The 22,854-nt window shown below is 35.4% G+C and overlaps 1 protein-coding gene across 2 annotated transcripts in view; it reads right to left on the bottom strand.

The window, feature by feature from the left end:
* Positions 1-22,854, bottom strand: part of DCDC1 (doublecortin domain containing 1) — a 661,015-nt gene that overhangs the window by 500,330 nt on the left and 137,831 nt on the right. The window lies entirely within an intron of this gene.

The raw sequence follows: 22,854 nt of genomic DNA, 5'->3' as shown, positions 1-22,854 counted from the left end.
ACCACATCTCCCTCCATTGACAGAAATACTCAAGGGAGATAATCCAGTTCAAATTCCTCCTTAGACAATCATCTCTGAATATTATTAACAGTCTACATACAGTCCATTCAATAGACCCTAAACAGACACAGCCTTCTCCTTTGGTTCACCACATGCTTTCTCTGTCCATTCTTGGTGTTCAGTTCCCAATTTCTTAAAATTATAAATCTATACTTTAGAAATGTAATGAAGCCCTTCAGTACAAATTACATTCTCTTGCTACCAAGGAAGATTTAAGTAATTTAAATATTCTCCAATGTTATAATTTACCAATTAACCTAAGTAAGATATAAGTTATTTAAAGACAGTCTTTTTTATTTCACCCAAAGTCATTTTTAGATTATTTCAAATATTGCTTCCTTTGAAAAATAAAAAAAAGCTGAATAAAATCTGACCACTTTCTAACTCTTTTCATTATGCTAAAATATCAGTAAAAGTAAATAATTTTACAACCAAAGTTTTAAGAGTTAAATGAGTTTATAACACACATTAGAAAACAAACTCTACAAATTAGTAATGAATGAGCATCATTCTCATTCTTTCCTACTTCCAGGATGAAAGAATTTTGCAGTGCTTAAGTACTGCCAACCTCCTGAATCATTTCTCAGAGTAAATTATCAGTGGTATGAATTAGTATCTATGTAAGTTTTGTCAAAAACCCTGAAATGAAGCTTCTATTTGTAAGGTCGTTCTTATAATTCACAATTTAAAAATATTTAACAGTGCCATCTCACTGAAGTATAAAGGTTAATTAAAATACCATTTCCACTTATCTGTACCTGTTAAACTTGCTAAAGCATTTTTTTCACAAATTCACATTTTGTTAACTCATTATAGCTTAGACTATAGAGATCTCCTCTGATAGTAAAATTTAAAACCATCAAGCCATAAACTCAGAAACTTCTTGATAAGCACATGGGATAAGCACATGGGAATAGATTTTCCATAATTTCTTTTCAGTTTATTTATTTACCTTTCTGGGGTTCACCTCCACCCCCCACCTCCCACGCACATGAGGAGTGCAGTTTGCAGCTCCTAGGGTAGCCTCCACCAGAAGTAGCATGGATACACAGTCTCCAGCCTCTGGATTTGCTGTGCTACTATCCCAGTCCGAGTGAGATAGTATGCTTAGATTAACATCATCATCCCAAACCAACTGAGTCAAGTCAACAAGCCATCAGGCCCAACAGTGTCCTCACTGACAGAAAAAATCATGATATCTTTTAACATGTTTTTTCTTTTTAAAATCAAAAAATTCAAAAAATAAAATAACAGACCAAAGGCAGCTCAACAGGTTATGGATGCATTACTCCCAAAAAGTTCTGTCCAGGTACTTTTATCTCATTTAATTCCAACAAAAAAACTCAGTTGTTCCTCCATTGTTCAGAAAGATACACAGATGAACACAGATTAGTTACATGAAATAGTCAAGGTCTCCTTATTAAAGGGGAAAAAAAAAAAGAGAAAAAATGCTTAATCATATTCATATCTCACAAAAAAACCCCATATTTTTTACCTTTAGCATTAATATAGTAACTTCTTTGCTTTTGCTGCAAAAACATTACAATATTGTTATTAACTATAGTCTATAAACTACATTAGTTATATTATTCCCATGTATCACCACATTTTTAATACCTTGTAGTCAAACATTCTTGTATTTATATTATTAATCACAATCCTCATCTACTGCCAAAATTACCGTTGTAAATTCCCTATATTATCCTACAGCTGTCCTTCAACTAACATTAACCTCCCTAGACTACTCATTTCAGCCACAATCACATCTATAAATCAACAGTGTTCGTTACATTCATTATAATATGTTACCATCAAGTTCATCCATTACCACATATTTACAATTGACCTTATTAAACATTCTACATACACTGAGCATCATCTCCCCCTTCTCAACCCATATTCTGTCTCCTACCAACCTAAACTTCATAGTCCAATTTCATAAGTCTATTCATTGTATTGAGTTCATATCAATGAGAACATGCAATATTCATCCTTTTGTGTCTAACTTATATCACTAAACATAATGTCCTCAATGTTTCCCCATGTTGTCATGTGCTTTCCCAATCAATTTCTTCTTTTGGCTGGATTGTATTCTATCATATGTATAGAGCATATCTTATTTATTCATTCATCTGTTGATGGACACTTAGGTTGTTCCCACCTTTTAGCAATTTTGAATAAGACCTCTATGAAAATCAGTGTACAAATAATCTGTTTGGATCCTTGTTTTCAGTTCTTCTGAATAGAGTTCTAACAGAGGGATTGCCAGATCATATGGGAATTCTATATTAAGTTTCCTGAGGAATCAGAAAATCATCTTCCACAAAGTCTGCACCATTTTATACCCTCACCAACAGTGAAGGAGTGTTCCTATTTCTCCACAACCTTTCCAGCATTTATAGCTTTCTGGTGTATAAAATATGGCCATTCTGTATGGTATGAGCTAATATATCATTGTAGTTTTTTTTGTTTTTTTTTTTAAGATTCATTTTTAATTTTTTATTTACTTCTCTCCCCTTTCCCAACCCCGCCCCCCATTGTCTGCTCTGTGGCCATTCTCTGTGTGTTCTGTATCTGTTTGCATTCTTGTCAGCGACACCAGGAATCTGTGTCTCTTTTTGTTGCATCATCTTGCTGCGTCATCTCTCCATGTGTGCGGCACCACTCCTGGGCAGGCTGTGCTTTTTTCACACAGGGTGGTTCTCCATGTGGGGGGCACTCCTTGTGCATGGGGCTTCCCTATGCGGGGGACATCCCTGCGTGGCACAGTACACTTTGTGAGCATCAGCACTGCACATGGGCCAGCTCACCACATGTGTCAGGAGGCCCTGGGTTTGAACCCTGGACCTCCCATATGATAGGCAGACGCTCTATCAGTTGAGCCACATCTGCTTCCCTATCATTGTAGTTTTGATCTGCATTTCTCTAAAGCTAATGTTGGGCATCTTTTCACGTCCTTTGGCCAATTGTATTTCCACTTTGGAAAAATGTCTACTCAAGTCTTTAGCCCACTTTTTAATTGGGTTGCTTGCCATTTTGTCTTTAAGTTGTGTAATATTTTATATAAATGGAAAACCAAACCCTGTCAGGTATGTGGTTTCCCAGGATTTTTTCCCATTGAGTTGGCTGCCTTTTTATCTTCTGAACAAAATCATTTGAATTACTAAAGTGTTTAATTTTTAGGTAGTCCATTTATCTATTTTTTCTTTTGTTGCTTGTGCTTTGGGTGCAGAGTCCAAGAAATCACCATCAACCACAAGATCTTGAAGATGTTTCCCTATATTTTCTTCTTGGAGGTTTATGTTTCTAGTTTTTATATTTAGGTCCTTGATCCATTTTGAATTAATTTTTGTATAATTTTGTGAGATAGGGGTCCACTTTCATTCTTTTAGATATGGATATCCAGTTTTCCAAGCACCATTTGTTGAAAAGGCTGTTCTGACCCAGCTGAGTAGTTTCGACAACTGTGTCAAAAATAAATTGATGATAGATGTAAGAGAAATAGAACAATGAATAATCTATCTTTATACTAATACCATTTTATTTTTACCATGGTAGTTAATGTTTTAAAGTTGAGAAGTGAGAGTCCTCCAACTTCATTCTTCTTTTTTAAAGGTATTTTTGGCTATTCTGGGACCCTTATCTTACTAGAAAAATTTGAGAATTGACAATACAAAAAAAAGATATTACATATCTGGATTGCTTTAAATCTGTAGATCAGTTTGGGTAGAATTGACATCTTTTTTTTTCTTGAGGTACCAGGGCTGGGGATTGAACCCGGGACCTCATATGTAGGAATCTGGCACTCAACCACAGAATCACATTGGCTTCCCTCAGTTGATTTTATCATTTATTTTGCTTGTTGTTTGCTTTTTTTCAGGAAGAACCAGGAACCGAATATGGGAGGTCCCATTTGGAGGTGGGTGCTCAACTGTTTGAGCCACATCTGTCTCCAGAATTGACATCTTAATGATATTTATTCTTCCAATCCCTGAACACAGAATATCCTTCCATTTACTTAGATCAGCTTTGGTTTCTTTTAGCTATATATAGTTTTCTGAAAAAAGGTCCTTCGTGTCCTTGGTTAAGTTTATCCATAAATATTTTATTCTGTGAGTCACTACAGTAAATGGAATTTTTAAAAATTCGTCCTCAAATTACTCATTAGTAATGTATATAAATGCTATTGCTTTTTGCATATTAATCTTGTGTCCCCCCACTTTGATGAAATCATTTCTATTACTTCTAACACTTCCATGGATTTTTCAAGATTTTCTAAGTATAGGATTATATCATCAGCAAATAGTAAAAGTTTTACTTCTTCCTTTCCTATCTGGGTGCCTTTTATTTGTGTTTCTTGCCTAATTGCTCTAGTTAGACCTTCTAGCACAATACTGAATAACTGTGGAGAGAGCAGGCATCCTTGTCTTTTTCCTGATCTCAGTGGGAAAGCTTTCAGTCTTTCAGCATTGAGCACAATGCTAGTGTAGGTTTTTCATATATGCACTTTATCATATTGAGAAAATTTCCTTCTATTCCTATCTTTTGGGGATTTTTATTAAGAAAGGATGTTGTATTTTGTCAAATACTTTTTTGTATCTATTGAGATGAACATATGATTTTTTCTTCAATTTATTAATGTGATTTATTGCACTAATTGATTTTCCTGTGTTGGAAAAATCCTGCACACCTGCAATAAAACCTACTTGGTCATTACATATAATTCTTTTAATGTGCTTTTGGGTTTTGTTTTTGTTTTATTTATTTAATTATTTTTTTACACTTTTTTTATTGAAGTTAATAGATCACAAAGAATGTTACATTAAAAAAACATAAAAAATATGAGGTTCCCATATACCCCACTCCTCACCCCCATCCCATCATTTTTGTAGATTGTATTTTTTTTTATTGACTTTGTAATAATATTACATCAAAAATATATATGTGAGGTCCCATTCAACCCCGCTCCCCCACCCCCCCTCTCCCCCCCCCAACAACACTCGTTCCCATCATCATGACACATCCATTGGATTTGGTAAGTACATCTTTGGGCACCTCTGCACCTCATAGTCAATGGTCCACATCATCGCCCATACTCTCCTCCATTCCATCCAGTGGGCCCTGTGAGGATTTACAATGTCCGGTGATTGCCTCTGAAGCACCATCCAGGGCAGCTCCATGTCCCAAAGACACCTCCACCTCTCATCTCTTCCTGCCTTTTCCCATACCCATCGTCCACCATGTCCACTTTTCTCAATCCAATACCACCTCTTCTATGTGGACATTGGATTGGTTGTGTCCATTGTACCTCTATGTCAAGAGGAGGCTCAAATTCCACATGGATGCTGGGTGCAATCCTCCCATTTTCAGTTGTAATCACTCTAGGCTCCATGGTGTGGTGATTGTCCTTCTTCAACTCCATCTTAGCTGAGTGTGGTAAGTCCAATAAATCAGATTGTAGGTGCTGGAGTCTGTTGAGGCTCAGGACCTGGCTATCACATTGTCAGTCCAGAGATTCAAATCCCCTAAATATATCTTAAATCCCAACGTTAACTGCACCTCCAGCACATTAGCATGAAAGTCTTATGAAGGGAGATCCCATCTGAGTCCAGATTCATCACACATAAACACCATTTCCAAAGAGGGGCCATCTGCCCTGGTAGTTAACCCCATCGGCCATGGCCATAACTCTCATGGGTCTCTTTAGCCTTCAAAGGAACCAATATCTGGGGGTTGTATCTGCTTTATCTGTCTCTCTGACTCTGCTCAGTTGTGCATGAGGGCAATCCTTCTGCCAGCCTCCAGACTCTTTTTTAGAAACTCGTAGCCATATAAACTCATTTCTCCTTTCCATTTCCCCCTTACTTTAGGTCAAACAGCATTTTAAAGTCATGTTATTTTATGTAGACATGGATATTCTGCTGATCCGCATTGAACCTTCCGTATAAGGTCCTTTTCCAGTTGCATCATCAGTTGGTATTTGATAGTGGTCCCTCGTTGCCAGGGAGGCTCGTCCCCGGGTGTCATGTCCCACGCTGGAGGGAAGGCATTGCATTTACATGCTGAGTTTGGCTTCGAGACTGGCCACATTTGAGTAACATGAAGGCTGACAGGAGGAAATTCCCAGGCACAATGTTGCTCTAGGCCTTGTTCTTATTTTAGGTTTATCAGCTCACAAGCATAGTCATTAGCATCAGGGGCTCACTGTTGAACCCTCACTCCCTCCAGGTCCCCGCCGCTGTACCTGGGAGACTGTCGCTGCTCCCCTAGGGACCACAGCAGAGCACCACTGGCCAGGAACCCAGTACCCCCCCTGCTGTGGTTTTTAATTGTTGCCACTATGAGTATATCCAATCATTACCATGCCCCCTGGACATATGTTCTGTACAGCTCCCTGTCAGCCATATATCACCTGTCATTGGTATCCCATACCAGTATCCCTCCATTGCCATTGTTGAAACACTCTGTGGTCCAGAACTCCCCGAAATTTGAAGCCCAATATAATGTCATGGTCCCTTACTAGGGAATGGTATATAGCGATGGGTTTAAAGGATGGATAAAGAACTTGGATAAAGTTAGATAAAGAACTTAGATAAAGAATGTTGACTTGAAATAATTCCACATCCTATCCTTTTTCCCCCCCCCCCCTAATTATTCAGCATTTCTTCACAGGAGTCCTAGTCCACAGCAATGCATATATATAATATACAGCACTCCCATACATCCACCACAAAACCTTTTTCCTTCCACAGCGATACTCTTACACCCTTTTCACATCATATTTACTTAAGGTGATGTACAGAGTCTGAGATATTAGCTTTCTAACAAGGTAATATCTGTGCTTACATTATGGTGCTTACTTTAGGATACACAGTTCTTTACATTTTTAGTTATCCTATGTTTTACATTATGGTTTACATTATCAGTCTGTCGTCTCCTATATGTTATGGTGTAATATTACATGTTTTATATCCATCCTTGTGTACTCTCAAAAAACTCCTCTCTTGCCCCCCTTTTACTTTGGTTCCACACATTTAACGTCCATTTTCCCTTCCACCTTGGTGCCCACAGTGACAGCCAACCTTCGTTTCCTGAGGAGCCACTTCCAGAGATAGATGGAATAGTGTTCAGGGCCTAACTTGCTCAACTGCCCCAATGCCCTGGGAGCCACCCTTTCTCTCGAGGGATACAGTTCCCTCTATTTGGTGGCATTAGTCCTCCCCAGGATGTGGGTCCACCCCCACTCTCTAGATTGTATTTTTTTAAAGATACATACATCACACACAAAAAATGTTACATTAAAAGATATGAGGTTCCCGTATACCCCCACGCCCCTCACCTCACTCCTCCCACACCAACAACCTCCTCCATCATCGCAGCATACTCATCGCACTTGGTGAACACATTTTAGAGCACTGCTGCACCACATAGATAATAGTTTACCCTGTAATTCGCACTTTCCCCCAGTACATTCAGTAGGTTATGGCAGGATATATAAAGTCCAGCATCTGACCCTGCAATATCATTTGGGAGAACTCAGTCTCTCTGCATCTGCTGTGATCACAACAATCTCATCTACACCAAGCACCAAAGTGATCTTTTAAAAAACATAAATCTATTTATCTTTTATTCCACTTCTTAACTAAAACCCCTTAAATGACTTCCCACTTTTCTTAAGAAGAAAAAAAAAGACAAAAATCTATAAGTTTACCTAAAAAGCCACTCTCCTCCTCATAAGTGGACCTTTTAATTACTGGATTTCATCTACCTTTCTCTGTCACAGAGGCTTTTCTTATGTTATGCCTTCTGCTTGAAATGGTTCCCCACCCTCAATGCCTTCTGTATGTACCTAGAGAAATACTTCTTGTCTTTCAGATCTCAACTCAAATATTACTTCTTCCTAGAAAGCTTCCCTCTGCACTCACTCCACATTCAACAATATGACCACTTGCAAATATCTTTTCTCATCACTAGACTGAAAGCTCCATAAGAGCAAGTCATGGTTGGTTTTGTGCACCACTATATGCCATAGCTGGGCAGACAACAGTGCCATAAAAATATTTTGAATTAATGAAAGAATTAAAGTTAATATATTATTTCTAATTTAAACTCACTTAATCATGAGGTTTATACTAGTAAAAGTCTGACAAGCCTAGCAAATACAATTTCTAACAGATTTTACAAAATATGCTATCATTAAAGTATATGTAATTCCAGAAAATTTTTTTTCAAATAAAACTCATTCTTTTTACTACCAGAGCTTTGATCTTGTACCATCCTTTGAAAATAAGAAAACCTTTTCATATTTGTAGGAATACAGTTGGCTGCCTACCCAATATCCATTTCCTGCCTCATCCTTGCTGCTCTAATTTTGATGAGGGGTTCACCCTTCCTCCTTTGGACTTAAAGGAGGCTACAATTACGATGATTCGTCTAAGCCAGTTATGGTGGTTCCATGTACCTTGCAAGTGAATGGTTTGGGGGTAGACATAAGAAGAGGTTTCTGGGAAAGTCTTTATCACTCCTAGGGAAGAGATGGTCATTTTCTGTCTCTAGACATAAAGTTGTATCTGCCTGTCTGGCAGCCATCTAGTTACCAACATACAAAAGTGCACAAAATCCAGAAAATTGTAGAGAACATGACAGTATAGAATATGACAGTATGAAATCCTGTCATACTATGCTTGAGCTGCCACACTTCTGTATTTCTTGTTTTGTTTTTTTTTTTTGCTTAAGTCTCTTTAAATCAGTGTTCTTTGTTATTTACTGCTGAACTCATCCTGATAGGAAAAAAAATGTTTTGGGCCCATGTTCCTCAAATGAAAAAAATTGTTTCTGCTATTTCTAGGAGTATTTGTACAGGAAATAGATTACAACATTATTCATTCTATAAACCAAGGTGGCAAACCATTTAATTAAGAACTCAGGGAATAGACTTTTAAAGAATTTTAGCAAGCTGAAAACTGAAAATGAATGGTGAATCATAAAGATAATACTTTGGATTACTAAAAATATTATTTCACATTTGACAATTAATTACACTTGTTCAATAGAAGAGAACTACAATTTACGACATTTGGAGAAAAGGAATCTGTTCTAAAAAAATTCTTTTGCTAATTTAAGACTGTCAGATTATGAATTTTTAAAAAATTAAAATGTAATAAAACGCACTTAGTCTAAATTTCTGCTGAGGTCAACATTTTATAGTAACTCATGATTAAAATTATAATCATGACTTTTAACTTGAAGATGCTAGGAGACTGAGCTGAATTTGTGCCCATCTTATTAAACAGGCGAAAGTACATTTCTGAATAAATCTGACAGATCAATTTACTGCTTATTTATCTTGTTTTCATAAAAGTAGGTGATAGAATGCATGCCAAAAGTAATTATTTGCTCTTATTAGTAATAAACATGACTATGATTTGCAAAAGCAATTATTTTTTGTGAATCTGAAATTTAGGTATTTTCTGAAATGTTAGTATTAAAATGTGAATGAGAAATAAGTAATCAGATAACCAGAGAAGTAATCTACTAATACATACACCTTCTTGGATATTTAATCCTTAACCGATCTCTTCTTAAGAGTATTAAATGGCCCAGTTTAATTTTAAACATTTTATAATTCTAATCATATTATTTTTTTGTTTTTAAGATCAACTATATTGATGCATAATTTATATGAAATAAACTCTACCTGTTTTAGGTGTACAGTTCCATGAAGGTAGAAAAATGTATACACCTATGTAATCACCATCACAATCAAGATACAGAATATTTCCATTATCTCCCCCCCTCCCCCATTTCTCAGGCTTCTTCCCAATTACAATCCTCTACCCCTGGCCTCACCCAACCATTGATCTACTTTCTGTCACCAGAGAACAGTTTTGTATGTTCTATAATTTCACATAAACAGAATCATACAGCATGTAATATTCTGTATCTGGCTTCTTTCATTTACCACAATGTTTGTTCCTTTTCATTGCTAAATAGTGTTGCTTGGTACAGATATATCACAATTTGTTTTTCCAGTTACCTGTTAATAGACTCCCAGGACTTTCAGGTTGTTTCTAGTTTTGGGCTATTATGAATAAAGGTGCTAATAAAATTCACTTAGAATTTTTTTGTTGACATATGTTATTTCTCTTGGATAAATATCTAGGAATGGGATTGCTGGATTTCATGATAACTGTATTTTTAACTTTCTAAGAAACTGCCAAACTGTTTTTCAAAGTGGTATTATCATTTTGCATTTTCCTAAGCTACAAGTAAAAGAGTTCCAGTTGCTCCACATTTTAATGAACACTTAGTATTCTCTGTCTTTTTTATTTTAGCCATTTCAGTATGGGTGCAGTGGTAATCCATTGTGGTTTTAATTTGTATTTCCTAGATGATTACTAATGTTGAACATCTTTGCATGTGCTTATGGCTGATTTCTATATCTTTTTGAGTGTTTGTTCATATCTTTGGGCTTTTAAAACTGAGTTGTTGGTCTTATTCCTATAGAGCTGCAAGAAATATTTATGAGGTCTGAATACAAGTTCTGTGTGCGTGTGTCAAATGAATGTATTTTACATATTTTATTCCTGTCTGTGGCTTGCGTTTTTGTTTAATGATGTCTTTTGAAGAGAATAAGTTTTAAAATTTTGATAGAATGCATTTAATCTTTTTTCTTTTTGATTCATATTTTTTGTGTCTTAACCAAGAAATCTTTGCCTATTCCAAGGGTGCTTCATCCCACAAATTTAAGAGATTGGTGTTTTATTTTCATTCTGTTTGTAGTATTTACTAATGCCATTCAGGTTTTTTCCAATACCTATTATGGTTTTGCTTTTTATGATAGATCTATGATAAAGTTTTATTTTTAATTTTTTGATCTATGATGAATTTTAAATTAATTTTGTGAATAGTGTGAGGTAGGGGTTGATGTACTTTCTTATCATACAGAATTGTTTCAGCAAGGTTTGTCAAAAAAAAAGCCCTTTCCCCACTGAATTACTATAGCAACTGTTTCAAGAGTCATTTGTTCATGTATGTGTGAGTCTATTTCTTAACTCACTACTTTGTTCTATTACTCTTTATGTGTATCCTTCTGCCACTACCATTCTGTCTTGGCTCCTTTAGTCTAAAAGTAAGTGTTGAAATCAGGTAGTGCAAGGCCTCCAATTTGTTCTTTTTCAAAACTAGTATGTCTATTCTAATTACTTCACATTCTATATAAATTTTAAAATAGCATGCAGATTTCTACAAAAAAGCCTGCTGGAATTTTGATGAGAATTGTGTAGACTCTAGATCCATTTGCACGGGGGAGCCAATGTGGCTCAGTGATTGAGAGCTGACTTCCCACATATGAAGTCCCAAGTTCAATCCCCAGTCCAGTCCCTCAAAAAAAAAACAACAACAAGCAGAGCAGGTATAGCTCAATAGTTGAGCACCTGCTTTACATATATGAGGTCCAGGTTTCAATCTCTGGTACCTCCTAAATATATATATATATATATCCATTTGTAGAAGATTGGCATTTTAATATTGTTGAATCTTCCAACAACATGTATATCTCTCCATTCATTTGGGCCTTCTTTAATATCTCTCAGCAATGATTTGTTTTCACTATACAGATCTTGTACATATTTTGTTAAATAAATAACTAAATATTTGATGTCTCTGGGTGCTATTGTGTTTGATAATTTTTAAATTCATTTTCTAATTGATCATTGCTAGTACATAGACATATAATTAATTGTTACTGCCCCTGTAAATTGCAATTTTGCTGAATTTTTTCCTAGTTGTACTAGCTTTTATGTAGATTCCTTAGGATTTTTATGTCCATAATCATAATCATTTACAAATAAAATAGTTTTACTTCTTTCTTTCCAGGATGTATACTTCTTATTTCTTTTTTCTTGCCTTATTACACTGGATAAGAACTTCAATATATTTTAAGTTTGAAATGGTAAGAGAGGACATACTTGCCTTGTTCCTAATCTTAGGGAAAAACAGTTCATTCTTCCATCATTCAGTACGAAGTTAAGTCAATGTGTAGTAGACATTCTTGGTCAGATCGAAGAAGTTTCCTTCTATTCCAAGTTTGCTATGAATTTTTTTGATGTTGTTGTTTTCATGAAAGAGCATTAATTTTTGTCATATTCTTATGCATTCTAACATGAGCATACAGATTTTCTCTTATATTCTCTTAAGGTGCTGAACTAAATTAATTTCTGAATGTTAAATCAACTTTGCATTCCTGAAATAAAACTCATTTTGTCTGATACATTACCCATTTTTATATATTATTAGATTTTATGTGTTTATATTTAGTGAAGGATGTTTGCATCTATAATCAGGAGGATATTGGTATGTCTCAATATCAGGGAAAATACTCATTTTTGCCTCAATGACTGGAAGGATATTCTGATATCCTATTCTGTCAATGTCTTTATAATGCTAGTCTTATCAAATGAGGGAGGAAGTTTTTCCTCCTTCTTTAGTTTCTAAAAGAGTTTGTTTACAATTGATATTATTTCTCCCTCTAAGTTTGACAAAATTTACCAAGATCATTTAGGCCTGGAGTTTTGTTTGTGGGCAAGTGTTTAATTATAAATTCAATTTCTTTCACAGCTGCAGGGATTGCCAATTATATTGATCTTTTCAAAGTACTAACTGCTGTATTTGCAGATTTTCTCTATTGTTTATCCACTTTCTCTTTCATTGATTCCTACTCTTTATTATTTCCTTCCTCCTACTTTGGGTAAAAATTTGCTCTTTTTTTTTTTTTTTTTGGCTCCTTAAAGGTGAAATCCTTGATCATGGATTTTAAACATTTCTTCTCTTTTATTATAAGTATTTATCTAAGTACTACGTTAGCTTCATCTTGCAAATTTTAGAAATTGTGTTTTAATTTTCATTGTATTTTGTAATATTTACTAATTTCCCTCAGTATTTCTTCTTTAATTCATATATTATTTAAAATTGTGTTGTTCAGTACCCACATATCTAAAGATTGCCCTGATAACATTATTATTCATTTCTAATTTAATTCTGTGGTCAGAGAACACATTCTATATGATTTTAGTACTATTAAACATATTGTCACTGTTTTAATGGCCAGAAAAATGGTCTATCTTGGTGAATGTTCCATGTCCATTTAAATAATTCCTTTGTGTATAAGTTAATTTGTTTCTGATATCATTTCCTTTCAGTGAAGAACTTCCTTTAACATTTCTTATAGTGGGGGCATGATTGAAACAAATTCCCTCTACTTTTGTTTGAAAATGTTTTTATTTTGTCTTCATTTTCGAAGGATATTTTCACTGTCTATAAAATTCTAAGGTGATCAACATTTTTCTTTAGCTCTTGAAAGATATTGTTCTGTTGTCTTCCAGCTTGCATTGTTTCTATAAGTTAGCTTTCATTCTTATCTTTGTACCTCTGTATTTAATGTGTATTTTTCCTCTTGATGCTTTCAGCTTTTCTCTTTATCATTGTTGTTACAGCATTGTGATTTTATATCTTTGTATGGTTTTCTTCTCGCTTGAAGTTCACTGAGATTTTTGGATCTATGGGTTCTAATGAATTTCTGGGGGAAAAAATGACTATGAGTTCTTAAAATATACCCCCCTCCCTTTCTAAGTCTCCAGTTATATATATTTCAGACAACCTGCTATTATCCCACAGGTCATAGAGACCCTGTCCTTCTCTCAGCCTTTTCCTTTTCCTTCTATAAACTTCAGTTTTAGTAGTTTCTATTGCCTGTCTTGAAGTTTCCTGATCTTTTCTTCTGTAATGTCTAATCTGCTGTTAAGCCCATCCAGTGATCTTTTTCATTTCAAATATTGTATTTTTCAGCTGTACAAGGCCATCGGCTCTATTTTTAGTTTCCATTTCTCTTCACGTTATGCTCATGTTTTTAAAAAAATTCCTTGGCCATAATTATAATAGCTTTATAAGTGCCTTTTTCCCATTTTATCCTATATTGGGGTATTTTTCTCTTGACTTTGTTTTCTCTTGGATATGGGCCACCTTTCTAGGTTCTTCATGAATGTTCCATATGTTCAATAAGAACTGAATCATCAGAAGGTGAATGTGCCTGTGTCCTGTGCATATTCCTATGTTTTTTCCCCTTGACCTAGGCATTAGCTGTTCTTTCTTGGTAATTATTTTGCTAGATCTTGTGAAGTTCATCTATGGATTAGCAACCTAATAGCCAAAGACACAAGGGAAACTCTATGCAGATTTTGGTAACTATTCTCCAAATACTTCCCTCTTTTTTTGGAATTACCCTGAAAATTCCAACCATCTCAGCCTCCCTGAACTTTGATCTCTGTCTCCTCAGCTTGTGGAGACCTCTGTTCTCTACCTGGATTCTCTTTCCTTACACAATAGTCCAAAATTTCCCTCCAAGTAGAAAGTTGGTATAACTGAAGGACTTACCTTAATTTTTCCCCTTCTTTCTTTTTTTATAAAGATTTATTTTATTTCTATATTTTTCCCTACCCCCTTGCTGTTTGTACTTGCTGTGTCTGTTCATCTTCCTTGTTTCTTTAGGAGGCACCAGGAACTGAACCCAGAACCTTTGATGTGGGAGAGAGGCACCTCCGTTCCCTGCTTTGTTGTGTTTCTCATTATATTTTTCTTCTTGTGTCTCTTGTTGCATCATCTTGTTCCATCAGCTTGCCATGTCTGTTCATCATGCCAGCTCACTGTCTTCTTTGGGAGGCACTAGGAACCAAAACAGGGACTTCCCATGTGGTAGGTGGGAGCTCAATCACTTGAGCCACATCTGCTTCCTTTCCCTTCTTTCAAGCATTACAGTCCGGTGCTGCCTGTTGGCCAATGTCTGAAAACAGGTGTGTCATATTTTGTCCATTTTTTTTTTAGATATTTAAAGTAGATTGGCCAGTCTGATACTCGTTACTCTGTCCAGACTAAAATGAGGAAGGTTAGTATAGGGAATGAGGGAAGGCAAACCATCAAAGCTGGGACCCAGCAGAAAATATGGCCATGAGACCCTGCCCAAAAACCCCCTGAGGGAAAGCCACTCCTAGAGAACAATGATGAACAATGATGCCAAGACCCTGGTCACAAGGTCCCATTTGAAACTTGCAGCCTCAAAAGGAAGACCCAGAGAACTCCAAACAGGAAGGCTTCCCAATTGGTCCCAGATAACTTCAAACAGAAAGGTCTCCCCATTTGTCCCTTGAGAGCTAACAGGTGAGGGCAGAAAGGCAACCAGTCAGAACAGCAAACAGCTGGGGTCCCTCCTCAACTGAGGAAGGGGAGAAGGGAAGAAAGGCTTTAATAAAGACAACCCCCAGACCTCAGGTGCATCTCTCTGCCTGCAGGACGCCCACATTCACACAATGGGTGCATACTAGCACTTCTCATTCTTCCCTGTTTCTCAATAAACTTTTTACTGTCCTGATTAAACTGTGCATCTCTGAATTCTTTCTTGCAATGTAGCCAAGAACCTAGAGAACCCAGCATGTTTCAATACCAGAAACGGATGCCTCAAATTTTTATTTTTAATGGCTACATGGTCATCTTTAAGTAAGGTTACATTACAAATAAAAATGTAAGAAAAGCTATTAGAATTTGTGACAATTCTAAATAATGAAAAAAAAATTAGTGCTCTTTAAGACAGAAAAAAAGGTTCTAGTACCAATTATGCCAATTGACCCACTTTGGATATGGCAGACAACTTCTCTAAGTCTCACTCTTCTGAGTTGCTTGACTGGATGATTCCATAAAATTATGTTATTCTAACATACAGCAACTTGGTGATATATCGAAGATACATTAATGGTAAAATGCATGTGGAAACTAATAATCCCTTCAATTTAACCATTATTTTATATGTTCCTAGCAATTAAAATGTATCAAAATATAAAATGTAATATAAAAAGCTATAAAACAACATTAATAAAAGAAATAAATCTTACTTTTTTAGAGTTAACAAACATCATGTTTATATCTTAACTGTTCCCAATTAATATAGGAACTATATTTAACTACCAACAGTAAAGTAAATAAATATTTGGACTGAAAAAATCTTATTTGTTTTTATTTTAATTGAAAAAATTCACATTTTATCTTTCTTTGGATTTCATTAGAGAAAAAAAATTTTTCTGACTACTGAGTAATCACTTATACTATTTTAAGATGACCAATTGTATACTCTAGAAATTCACATTAAATAATGAGAGGATAATTAGCTACTTGTGGCCTCTTGAGAATGGACTATATTATCAACTTTCATATTTTTAAAAAACTGCTTTCAGGTTCTAAAATCAGATAATAGTCTCTGGTGTTAGCATTAGGCTAATTTTAAAAATAATATCAGTATTAATGGGCTTTCTTTATATTTCATGAAAAGCTCTTTAAAAAATTTCCAACATACTCATTATGCATGACCTCTCCTGTCCGAATCCATGCTGAGTATCCTTAATCAAATTTTGCTACTCCAGGTGCTCCATTTTTAAATCTTTTAAAAACGTTTTCTAAATTATTTTACCCAAACTATTGGAAATATCTCTGCTGTTATATGTACTGCTTTGTGAATGACTATTCCATAATCATGCTATTATGTCGTATTTTTTCAATTGAACTGAGCCTTTTCTAATCTTGAAAAATTTTCTTAAAGTTTTTTGTTGTTAACCTTAGTGAATTGCTTTTTAAATTGGCAGGTGGTTAACATCATAGAAGCCTAGATTTTCCTCTGGTGTAAATTTATTTTATACATTATTTATTATATCTTGAGAGTTGTGTATGAATAATTCCCTTGATAGTTACCTGGTTTTTCAGTAATAACAGGGGATAGTAATTACAATGAAATATATTTACATGCAAAATTAAGGGAATACTTATTTTTTTCTAAGCCAGGTTGCTACACAAAGACTACTCCCTTCGTGCTAACTTGTGTACATTTTCCTTTTCCCGATTTATGAACTCCCTGCACTAATTCTAGTCTAACAGCTAGCATTCTAATCTCATACTTTCTTTCTCATAGCCAGATGAGATGTAAAAAAGAACAAAAAATAAAGAAGTTTGTGAACATGACCATCAGTGAAGTTTTAGAACACCCAAACAAGAGTTCTCAAATTTTAGTGAGGTTAGCGATCTTCAGCGGACAATTGCTGAAATGCAGATTCCCAAGACCACATACTCAAGATTCTTAATTCAGTAAATTGGAGTGGAAGCCAGGAGTCTGAATTTGTAACACATATTCCAGATGATTCTGAAGTAGGTGAGCTGTAGACCATACTTTGAGAAACATTGCAGGCCATTTACCTGGAATAAGCATGAAGTCTCCAGGTGACTTCAAGGAACTATTCTCTTCTCATTTAAGCGGTCTAAACTATGTTTTCTAAAGTAGAGTGCATAAACTCCAGAGACTGGGCAAAACAATACATTGGGGTGGGAAGAAGATATTAGAATTATTTATTTTAAATCTAAAAAACTGCTTTTTAATATTAAGTAAAACATTCACACAGCATTTTTTAAATAAGAAAAAAGAAAGAACAAACCAGAAAAAGACAATAGTAACAAAAATTCTGGAAGCAAGAAGGGAGATAATCAAGTGGTAAATGATCTAGCAGACAAGAAAAGTAGAAGCTTAAACTAATAGAAGTAAACATGATTTGTATTGCAGAACTCCAAAAAGGCTTGGAAATCTGAGCCATCACATACTTCTAAAAGTGGGGATAAAAACAGGCTGCCTATTTCTATAAACAGCAGTTAAATCCCCAGAGCCTCTTCCCCACACCAAGCATCTAGGCATCTACACCTCTGCCATTAGGGGAGAATATGAGAGATTTGTTTTCTAGATAGGCTCAACCAGAGAAATGCTAGAACAAGAGGCACCAGAGACCTAAGAGTGAGGGTAGTTGACTTTTCAATGCAGAATCTCCTCAGAAGGGGATTTAATGAAGGTCTCATAGTGAAAGTGCAACCCTGAGCCTCTTCTTCATTTGGCTACTAGAATGCTCAGATTGGCAAATCGTGTCTGGTGAAACTGATTCAGTTCTAGAGAAAAGACTCCCCCTATGCACACACACAAAGAACACTCACCAACAAAAGCCATTCCTCCATAAGGCTCACCTGTACTCTAAGAGCTTTCTATCAGCTTTTAGTTCATTACTTTATATGTTAATGAAGGACTAAGGCATATTTAAGAAAAGTCTATAAGAAAGGAATACTAAAAACAAGTACTTAGAGAAAAGAGAGAAAGTGCAGGGAACAGAAGTGAAAAATTCATTGGGCTGAAAAGCAAAGATAACAGTATATCCCATATAATAAAATTAGAAGTTCAGTTCAGGAGATCCAACTAGATAGTAGTTCTATAACATCAAAACAAAAAAAGAAAAGAAAAGACATTGTCAAAGAAATAATTCAAGAAACTTTCCAAAAGAATAGGATGAGACTTTTCAGACAATAAGGACATCCTGAGTGTCTAGCACATCTTAGAAAATATTTGGAACACTGGGAACAAAAAGTGGAAAACAAGCACAATGTTTTCAGAGGGAAAAAGTTAAAATTAAAAAGATAAAAAGGATAAGGGATTATCTCAATAGAAACACTGGTAACAAGAAGGCAATGGAACACCATTTTTAAAATCCAAATGATTTTCCAAGATCTTAAAAAATTGCTTTGCTTGTTTGCTTTCTTGGGAAACCATGGAATATGTGTGTAAAAGAGTAAATGGAGAAAGATGAAGACTAGGGAACTAAGAAAGAAAGTTCCAAGAAAGAAGAAAGAGAAAGATTATTCCCAGATTATTGGTGAAGAGAGATTCCACAATAGAGAGCAATCCCTTCAAACTGGAAACAAGAGGACAAGGCGTCTTTTTCATTTTTTCCTTCATTTCATTATCTTTTTCATATTCTCCACCACCATCATTTCATGTCTATCAATGATACATAGAAAACCAAGTAAAAACAAATAAAAAAATATTAACTGTAGATAAAATAAAACATTTTTCAAAAAGGAGATGCTATCGTGGATAATACAATAATCTAAGCTGTTTAATACAACTTCTCTTGACAATGAATCAAGAGATATTTGAAGAAGAATATGACTTATCCACCCTGATGCTAACCAAAAACAAACACCTAATTCAAGTATCAAAGGGTCATGCCACAGTTACGATATTTCTGAGTTTAGTGAAGAAACATCACTTTGATCCTCATTTCAAACTTTTTACTTAACCACCCAAAATATATGGATTTCCTTTTGATTTCCCATTTATGTTATGATTATTTGATGCAGTCCCACAGATAATATATTTCCAAGGATTATTTTATTTTATTTTATTTTTGTTAACGTGCTAAAAATCTGTGGTATGACAACTACTTAAGGGGAAGATAAGATTTCTTTCTACTTCAAAGTGTTATAATGTGATACTTTAGGCACTAAAACAGAGCTAGCAGTTCTTTTCTCCTTTCATGTTGGTTTATTTTAACTGATTGAGGTAAGGTTTGTTGTAAGAAGTATGTAACCTAATGTTAACTTTGTGGTCTCACATGTTTAGCTGGCAAGCCGATTCCTTAGTAAATAAAGTCTGTCACTAAGTGTGTGTTCTGAAGTACATAACTTGATGTTTAAAAGAGAAATCTTTAATGACTAGAATTTCATCTAAGAGGATCATATTTCTCTCCTTAAGTCACTGTGATAACCTTCATCATAGAAGAATTCTTTGTGTTCTACATCAGTTTTACATTAGTCAGTAATCTAAAAATAGCTGGGTCCCTAACATTCCTAATATTCTATCATAAAAGAGAAAACAATTTGTGTGCCTCCTATGTACTATGCTCTTTTACTATAGAACTATTGTGACTCTAGCAACAGAAGAAATTGTATCATTGATGTGGAGACAGTGGCCACAGTAGTTGCTGAGGACAGCGAGAGGGAAGAAGAGATGTGATGTGGGGGCATTTTCGGGACTTGGCGTTGTCCTAAATGATATTGCAGGAACAGATGCTGAACATTACATATTCTGCCATAACTCACTGAATGGACTGGGAGAGAGTGTAAACTACAACTTAAACTAGAATCCATTCAGAGTAGCAGTACTCCAAATGCAATGAATGTGCCATAATGAGGAAAGAGGTTGTTGATGTGGGAGGAGTGGGATGTGGTGGGGTATGGAGTATATGGAAACCTCCTATATTTTTTAATGTAACATTATTTGTAATCTATGTATCTTTAAAAAAAGGCAATTTAAAAATAATAAATAAATAAAAATTAAAAACAAATAAAAAGAGAAAACAATTTGGGTGCCTCCTATGTACTATGCTATCCCTCTATTCTTATCACTGATTTGACATTTAATCTAGAAATTGGGAATTACCCAAAGATTATCAATAAATCTTTCAAGTTTTAAATTTTATTTGCAAAATAATTAGCTCATCTTATTTTTTCCTTTCTAAAGTGTTACCAACAACCAAAAACCAGCATTTGGATACCTCCTCTCTTTTACCTCATTTTTAAAAAAGTAATGCTTAGACAAATATTTACAAATATATTTGTTACTGAATCATATACTATCATGAGTTTCATAAATTGCCAAAATCTTTAAATTCTACAAATTGTAAGTAGAAAAAAAAAAAAAAAGCTTAACACTTCCTTGGACTGCCAGTTTTAAATGCATTGTTTTCTAGTATCAAAAAGCAAAATAGCAGTGACATTTTTATTTACACTCAACCTTTCATCTAAGAACATATAATCTATAAAAGTGGCTGTTACTTGAAATTTACCACCAAGGCATAGAATTACAGAGATTGAAGTGAAATGAACGCAAGAGGTTATCTAATCTAACTTCTGTCTCCAAGAATGACTGCATTTTAACAATCCAAGAGATATGGCCCTCTTTTCTATGTTTCAAAATCTCCAGGGAATATGTTACAACTCGCCTTAGCAATTTACTCTCGTGTGCAATGTCCCTTGTTTTACTCATAATCCAAATCTGCAGAAAAGAAGGGGAAAAAAAAAACAAATTTCCCAACTCATGTGCAAATGTTCTTACATGGCTGTGGTTATAAAACCACCACAAACGTAGTTAAATAGATAGGTATTTGGATTTAAAAATTTCCAATATCTAGTCAACTATTCACTTGTTTCAAACAATATTCAATTTGAAAATAATTTAACATATAATAACTTATACCCACTTTGATTTCATTAGTAAAAAAAATAATTTTTAACCATAGATGTGTATTTATTAGCCCTAAAGAATAGCAAACAATTGTTGGAAATTTTCTGGGTGCTGTGTATTGTACTCCATGCATTATATCACATTTAATCTTCATGGCATCTCTTTGAGGTAGGCACTATTGTTAACCCCATTTTTCAGATGAACAAATTAAAGCTCAAAGAAGCTAAATTGCCCATGATCTCACAGCTAGTGAATGGTGGTGCCAGGATTCAACCCTAGAGAATTTGGTTATGTTTTGCTGCCTCTCTAAATACACTTTAATAAATTTAATAATAATTATTATTATTAGGCTGCTTTAAGATTATTTCAAAAATCAATATCTATTTTTATTTTTTTATTTTATTTTATTTTTTTTTTAAAGATTTATTTATTTATTTAATTTCCCCCCCTCCCCTGGTTGTCTGTTCTTGGTGTCTATTTGCTGCGTCTTGTTTCTTTGTCCGCTTCTGTTGTCGTCAGCAGCACGGGAAGTGTGGGCGGCGCCATTCCTGGGCAGGCTGCACTTTCTTTTCACGCTGGGCGGCTTTCCTCACGGGCGCACTCCTTGCGCGTGGGGCTCCCCTACGCGGGGGACACCCTTGCGTGGCAGGGCACTCCTTGCGCGCATCAGCACTGCGCATGGCCAGCTCCACACGGGTCAAGGAGGCCCGGGGTTTGAACCGCGGACCTCCCATATGGTAGACGGACGCCCTAACCACTGGGCCAAAGTCCGTTTCCCAATATCTATTTTTAAAAGTGGGTTTTTTCCAACTCTCATTAGTTCCTCCATATTTTTTAATATCAAAGATGATCTTGGAAATACAAATACCTTCTAAAGAACATGCATTTTGATGACAAGTAGCACTTTAATTTTTTGTAAAGTTTGCATGATTTTTCTTAAATTCATCCACATTTGTTCTTTTAAATTTACATAGATACTCTCAAATAGTTTTAATTATTTTGGACTTTGCTTATTTTTTCAAGGGTCAGGGGTTGCTTCTAGGTCTTCTTATTTGTTTTCTAAACAGAAACGGGCAAATTTGAGATTTGAAGCTAGGTTAGATTTAAGTATTCTATAAAATAGGGAAACGGACTTTGGCCCAGTGGTTAGGGCGTCCGTCTACCACATGGGAGGTCCGCGGTTCAAACCCCGGGCCTCCTTGACCCGTGTGGAGCTGGCCCATGCGCAGTGCTGATGCGCGCAAGGAGTGCCGCCCCACCCAGGGGTGTCCCCCGCGTAGGGGAGCCCCACGCGCAAGGAGTGCACCCCGTAAGGAGAGCCGCCCAGCGTGAAACAAAGTGCAGCCTGCCCAGGAATGGCGCCGCCCACACTTCCCGTGCCACTGACGACAACAGAAGCGGACAAAGAAACAAGACGCAGCAAAAAGACACAGAAAACAGACAACCGGGGGAGGGGAGGGGAATTAAATAAATTAAAAAAAAAAAAAAAGTATTCTATAAAATATTGTAGCAAACTAGAATGCCATCCCCTCTCCTTCTGTGTAACTGTATCTTTTAACTAAGTAAATAATTTTCAGAAATAACATAGCTTGCTGAGGTAATTTTATGTTCTTAGTATAATAAGGATACTTGTAAACAGTTGCATT

This window comes from Dasypus novemcinctus, chromosome 10 (genome assembly GCF_030445035.2).
Source record: "Dasypus novemcinctus isolate mDasNov1 chromosome 10, mDasNov1.1.hap2, whole genome shotgun sequence".
Lineage (NCBI taxonomy): Eukaryota > Metazoa > Chordata > Mammalia > Cingulata > Dasypodidae > Dasypus > Dasypus novemcinctus.
The sequence above is the reverse complement of the archived record's forward strand: the minus strand, read 5'-3'. Positions and strand labels throughout refer to the sequence as shown.